This window comes from Phalaenopsis equestris, unplaced genomic scaffold (genome assembly GCF_001263595.1).
Source record: "Phalaenopsis equestris unplaced genomic scaffold, ASM126359v1 Scaffold000626, whole genome shotgun sequence".
Lineage (NCBI taxonomy): Eukaryota > Viridiplantae > Streptophyta > Magnoliopsida > Asparagales > Orchidaceae > Phalaenopsis > Phalaenopsis equestris.
The window spans coordinates 51740-59024 of record NW_018165066.1 but is presented as its reverse complement, the minus strand read 5'-3'; positions in this window follow the sequence as shown (position 1 = coordinate 59024).

Below are 7285 nucleotides of genomic sequence, written 5' to 3'. Positions count from 1 at the left end.
GAGAGGAGGGAGGTGGATAGGTACTTGAATTTGGCCGAAGTTGCAGGGGAGGAGGAGGATGCGGGGTCTGTGAATGGCGGCGACGGGAGGGGGAGTTGCGGCGGCGGTGCTCCCGGGTAATTGGGGCTGCTTTAGATTCGTGTTTATTATTTCGTGGATTTATATGGGTTTCATGTAAATGATCTTCATGTAAATGGTTGTTGTAAATTAGCTATTAATTAGTCTCTTCTCATTATCTATTATGCAATATCATGAATTATAAAAGTAATACATTTGGGAAATTTACAGAGAACAGAATTCTTTTGTATTCACATCTCACATAAATTTTGATATATAGATACATTTGATGGATAGTGAGATTTTGATCAGCTTTGTTATAAAGTTATATTTCAAATATTTGATTAATGATGCTAAACAAGCATAGAATAGATGAATTTTCACATGAAAATATCAGAAAAGAAATAGTTAAGCTAGTTTATGTCAATAGCAATTATCTTTTTTAATAGCAAATAAAAGTTATATGAGGCCTTTTTTGAACTAGAAAGAAAAATGTCAATAAAAAGTATGTGACAAAAGGTTTTTTGAAGTATGCTTGATGATTGGGCCATAAGAAGGTTGGTGAGGTACATGGAGATGATTGTATTGATCTTCTTCTTAGAGGTGAAGGTGGCATGACCTTGGAGGAGACATTAAAGTCAAGGGAGCCACTAAGAATGGGGGGATTGGTTGTCCTCCTAGAGGTTGTGATCGCACTAACCAAAGGAAGTCTACGAAGCAATGCTAAAAATCTATGAAGGTGATTTTGGAAGTTAAGATGTTCCTCTTTTTGGATTTGAAGATTGCTTGACTTTCTAGGTGGCGGTGTGGCAATGCAGGGAGGCCATGGAGACTAGCAAAAAAATAATAAATTGGTTCTTTATTTGATGAACGTAGTGACTAGGTAGTGCAAGAGTAAATTAAAGCAACTAAGACAGCTGAAAGTCCTATCTTGAACATTGAGAAGGCATAATCTAAAGGAAATAATGAGATGAGGTGCAAAGGTCACGGATATGAGAAGGCTAGGCCATTCGAAGTAGAGGACATACTCCAAACCCCATAAATGGACAATGGGAAAGGGTAGGATTACCATTCAGTGTAGTTGCTGCTATAATTTTGTGCAGGACAGTGAGGGAAATCCCTCGAGGATCATTCAACATGACAAAGTAGACCAAATGCCGCCAACAAAACAAAAGATGGTATCCTGGAATGTTTTGCCACCAAATTGCATACCTAATAGTAGCATTATCAACATATACTAAGAAAGGGACTGCATTTTGCCACATATAGATCACCACAACTTTTTTGGCTGCTCTGCAAGGTATCCTTCCTTAGTGAATGCAACAGTAAGTTTGGAAAAGAGTTGTGGATCATTGGCTTGAGTGAGTTCCAGGGGCCAATTGAGATTCTTCTGCATGTGGGATCAGTGTTAGTGTTCAAAGGAAATTGAGTAGACTTAGTAAAGCATTGTATTCCAGCAGTTATATGAAGAAGGGTATCCATCACTTTCAGAAAGATGGACCATAATAAGGGGCCCTTTAGATAATAGCCAGACCCAGAGTTTGAAGAGATGCAGATTCTCAAGCTATGACTACCTAGAGATAGCACACCTCTAAGTGTATCCAAAAGTACTTTTCTTCTAGAGGATACCTTAAGAGGTGAGGTTGGTCTCTACATAGCTGCCTAGGAAAATAAGGACGTGTGATACATACAAAAATGAAGATATGGATACATGGATTAAGTCTATGGATAATAATCGCCATTATGTTTTGATAAAGGACAGGATGATATTGTGAGATCACATACTACTGTATTGATGTTCCAAGAAATCAACAAAGCTATTTGTTTCTAATAGTTCATTGAAATTTAACATGTTTAAAATTGCCACTCTGTGTGATAGATTTGAAAGTTGTTGAATTTAACTTCTCTTAGTTTTAGAAAAAAAATGAGGAACAAAGAACGATCCAAAAAAAGAATGTTAATAAGATTAAAAAAATAAAAAAATCTCCCAAAACAAATTTTCAAAATCAAACTTTAAAACCTTCTTCTCACCTGACAAAGCTAGATCTCTTTTAGTTTTGTTAGTTTTGTTTCTCACAAATTCCATAAGCAAAAAATGTCCATATGTTTCACAAATTTCCACAAATTTTATAATCCCCAAAAATTTTCATAAAAATGCACCGCCTCCACAAATTTTGCTGTCTCTACAAATTCTCATAATCCTTCCACAGATTTTGTAAATTATCATAATTTCCGTAAATTCAAATTATGGTGATAGGAGTAAGACCCCCTTACATGGATGTTAAGGTTTTTGATTCCCTTATTAGCCCTTATGTTGGATGTAAAACCCCCTTCAATTGATGTTAAGATTTTCCTTCCTAATGGAACGTAATTCAAATTCTGAGGATAGAAGTAAGACCCCCTTAACTGGATGTTAAGGTATCTAATTCCTTCTTCACCACTTAGGTTAGATGTAAAACCCCCTTCAATGGATGTTTAGGTTTTCCGTACTAATGTTAAAAAATTTGAATTTCAAGGATAAGAGTAAGATCCCTTATATGGATGTTAAGGCTTCTGATTCCTTCACTACCTTTTAGGTTGGATGTGAGCCTTTGTGTTTTCCTTTCCAATGTGGCAATTGTTTCTTCAGTCATCTCTTGAGTCAGCCGTAAGTCTTTGGCTTTCCTTCTCAATCTAATCTCTTCATTCACCCAATCTACATTGTCTACTGCATCAAATCATTTTGTCAAAACTATTAAATCCACAACAAAGAGTCTTGATAACTTTCATCCTCAAAATATCAGAAATATGATTTTCAAATCTAGTTGAGCCTTTCCCTGGGTATCTTTTCAAAACAAAAACTTCAAAATTTATGTTTCAACCTTTCGCTCGGTATTTTTTCAAATCCTTAGCGAAAGCTCTAAGATTTTCAACTCAAATTCAATCTCAAATCTGATTGATCTACAATTATCTTGAGTGTCTTTGCTTAGATGGCCCTTTAGATTTTTTCGATCAATTCAATCAACACCAAAACGTGTTTGTGCTTGTTCAGTACACCATACCTATTGAGGTTCCATTTTATTACCTCATTTTTGGTGAGATTTGTTTCCCTCTCTAGTGTATAGGATCTAGCCATGAGACATATGATCCCGACTTATATGACAATACTACGATGTATATATTCTCGATTCTCTTTTCTTATATTTCTTCCTCTACAATTGTGCCAAAAACTTGACTTTGAAGCAAAAACTTTGATCATAATGGGAAAATTGAAGCAGGATTGGTGCAGATGTTCAAGAAAAATGGATGGATCGATTAAAATTCGACTGATCAATTCACATACCGACCCTTCTATAATTGGTATGTCCATTACCAGTCTATGAGAGATATTAGACAAGGAGAAAGTATTGAAGATGAGGTAAAATAATTGAAGAAGTTGGACTCTCTACTAGTTTAAAATACTTATGTAATTGTGTGGATTTGATTTACTTTAATTTGCTTTAGAACTCTATTTGTGTGTATAGTTTTGTGTCAGCATTCTAGTGTTGTGGCTTGATTTCAATGCTTAATTATAATTTAGTTTGCTTTAAGAATGTGGAATTGTGAGTACAAAAATATATTTGTAAAAAGTGTATTTTCATATATAAAAATTAGTTTGGTGTTGTCTGTGAAAATGCTTGTTTGTGAATTTTTTTAGATGAAAATTAGTGTTCAAAAAGACTAAATAGACTTTGGAGTAAATTGAAAGAAAATTAAAATTTGAAAAAAAAATTAAAATATGAATTTCTGGTGTCTGGTGCCGATGGCGCCGGCATGGGCGCCAACAACGCTCTTGACCCAAACCGACCCAAACACCCTTAAAGCTTGCCATTTGTACAGTAAAACGTCAATTTTAACCTTTGAGTCACCTTCAACCTCCGATTTTTGCACCTAGGGCTTGCTATTACTCGGATTTGGGGCGATTTGAAGTCAAACAAAGTTTGGATTTCATCTTCTCTAGGGAAGAGCTACACTTTAAACTCAAAATTTTTGATTTTCACCAAGGATTTATCTTACATTACCGAGATCCAAAATTTTGAGATTTTTTTTGAAGATTTTGAGAAAATCCTTTGGTGAAGAACTCTTACTTAGTAGATTTAAGTGTAAAACGTTCCACATTGTGATTTTCAGAATTCTTTGGAATTTATTTGGATTTTATCAAATTTTGGTAGATTTACCGTGACACCAAGAATGAATAAAGGAAAGAGAAAGATAGATTTTGATGATCAAAAGTTTGTCAACTATAAGTCCAACATTTACTTCAATGGTCTACTTACAACTAAAAAAGTGATTCCAGGTCGAGGATTTAAAAATTTGGCAGAGAAGTTGAAAGATTAATGAATGCTTGACAATGGGAGAATTTTTGTTACTTTACTGCCGAGGCGATTATTGGTGTAGTGATGGAGTTCTATGCCAATTTCAAGGAAACTTCTAAAGATTGTGTTTGTTCGAGGGAAAATGGTGGAGTTTACTCTAAGGAAGATTGATAAATTTTATCAGTTAGAAGATGTGTATAGCTACCAGTACAAATTGTTTTATGCAAAAAATGAGGCCTTGGATGAAGTTATTTTTTTTCTTACTAATGGAAGAGGAACTTAGCAGGTGAAGAATGGTGTTAAGTTAAACTTTCCTCTTTCTATGTTAAATGTAGTATCCAAGGCCTGACACAACTTTATTTCTGGAAGAATGATACTAACAAATCATTATAGTGAGGTTACAAAGGATAGAGCCATCTTGAACTTCTGTGTCTTGCAGATGAAAAGGATAGATGTAGGCTCTATTATTTATAGGAACACTTGATCTATTGCATTAGAAGAGACCACTGGAGGTTTAGCACACTCTGCCTTGATCTTCACACTATGTGAACAAGTAAGAGTTGTTTATAGAGAAGATGAGGAGAGGATTGAACCTCTAAAACCTATTGGGCCTGCCAATTTAAAGACTTATGAATCTCATGTTGGATGGAGATCTGGAAGTAGGACCAGGGATTTTCCTTCTACTTCAAGTACTTCTAGTACCCCTACTATTCAGGAACTTATGGAGCATATGATGATCCAACAGAGAGATATCTTAAGACTGGATAGTAGAATGGAAAATATGAAGGCCAAATTTGCTCACAATGATAATTTGATAAGACAGAAGTTTGAATATGATGTTGCTTATGATGATGTAATTGTTAGATACATGAGGGATGATCACTTAATTTAGTTTCCTACTCACCCTGTTTTTACTCCATATCAGCAACAAAATTTGGATGTGGAAGAAGGAAAAGAAGAAGACGATGATTAGTGATGCTTTAGTTAGATTTCTGTTTAGTTTATGTTATGTTGAACTTTATTGTTGATACTATTTTTTTTAGATGTGTAACACTTTATTTTAAATGTTATTTTGGATTGTGTACTGGAGATTTATTTTTACATTGGGAACCATTTGAGTACTGTTATTAGTTTTTAGTACATTATTGGATGTATTTGTAGTTAACTCTTTCTCAACAAATTTTTATATGTATTATGTATTATTTAATGTTTTAAGTCTTGTAGCTTTTCATATTAGCACTTGCAATATTTCAAAGTTAAGTTTCAAATCAGAAGCTTCAACAAGTATGTCTTTTCTTTATGTATTAAATGTTTTCTTTCACCATTTATTTTTTCTGTTTTTCATGCAAAATATTTTAAAAATCTAAGTTTGGGGTGGGGGGGGAGAAAAATTCCTTTTTAAAGAAAAGAAACATAATATTATTTGTCCTCAGTGAGTTATATTTTCAAATATGTTTACAATTTTTTTTAACATGACCTTTAATATTAGAAGATAACTTTAGATAACTATATTTATGTTTCTAAATACATAGTAAACTTAAGTAAAAATTTTTAAATAATAAAAGTTAATTTTAGAGATTAAGAGTTAATTTATAATAAAAGTTAATTTTAGAGATTAAGATATTTGTATGAAAGAACAGGACTATGTTTTTCTATTTTAAGTAAAAGAATTTGTATTTTCTTTAAATAATAAAAATCTTAGAGATTCGTGTAAGAAAAAAAGATTAAAATTTTATGAAAAATCTTTAAAACTAATATAAATTTACAAAGTGAAGGAATGTGAAAAGTTTTTAACTTTAAGAAGAGGATAGTGAAGTTCAAAATCATTAAAGGCTATCCAGATATAGTAATCCTCACATAAAAAAAAAGAGAAAAGAAAAGAAAAAGGATTGAAAATGATTCTGAAAAAAATGAGGAAAAAAAAAGAGAGATGTGAGGAGAGGCTTGAGGAGTTGCCTAATTAAAAATTGGCTTCCCTTTTATCAACTTAAGGAAGAAGACTTTTCATATTTACTAGTAAAGTTTTATGAAGTTCTTTTTCATATGAATACTCTAAGTGGCTTTAGTAAGAATAATTTGTAATTTTCCTTGAAAAGAATAGAGAATCAAAAATCTTAAACTTGACTGCTAGATATTCTTATACCTTTAGTATTAACTGGAGTTATTTTAAATTTTTCTTAGGTTATACTATTGTATTTAGTGGACTAAAATATAGAAATTTAGAAGTTAAAATCTTAGCCATTAGTCATATTTTTATGTAGTAAAGGAGTTACTTGTGGACAAGTAACATTTAAGTTTGGGGGATTTTGATACACCAAAAATATATGTATTTTTAGACCCATATTTTATACTTATTTTTGGTGATATTGCACTTTAATGGAAGATTTTTTTTATGTTTTATTGTAGGTTGTTAATTTTTAGGACTTGGACCAAAAAGAAAGCAAAAATGATGAAATTTGGAGTTAAAATAGAGAAATTAAAAAATTGTTCAGCACCGACGACTCCAGACTGGGCGCCGATGACACTGTTTGACAGAGAGCATGGATTTAATTAAAAGGCCAGTAGCGCCGACGGTGCCAGTGTCGTTGCAGACCCTGTTTCTAGAAGATTTGATGAGTTTGGATGCTTTTTGAAGAGTTTGTGGATGCACCTATTGGAGAACAGACCCTAGGCTCTATTTAGAGCCAAAATTGATCAGAGAAGAGTCCTTCCTTTGTCCTCCTTTGTCTTCATTCACCACTATTCACCATCCATTGGCCCTCTTGCTCACTTCTTATCATTTTACGCCATTAGTGAGTTATTTTATATATAGTTTTGAGTTTTTGTGGTGAGTTTAAGTGTGAATTATTCTCTAAGAACTGTTGGAGAGGAAGAGAAGTGAGAGATTTCTTCTT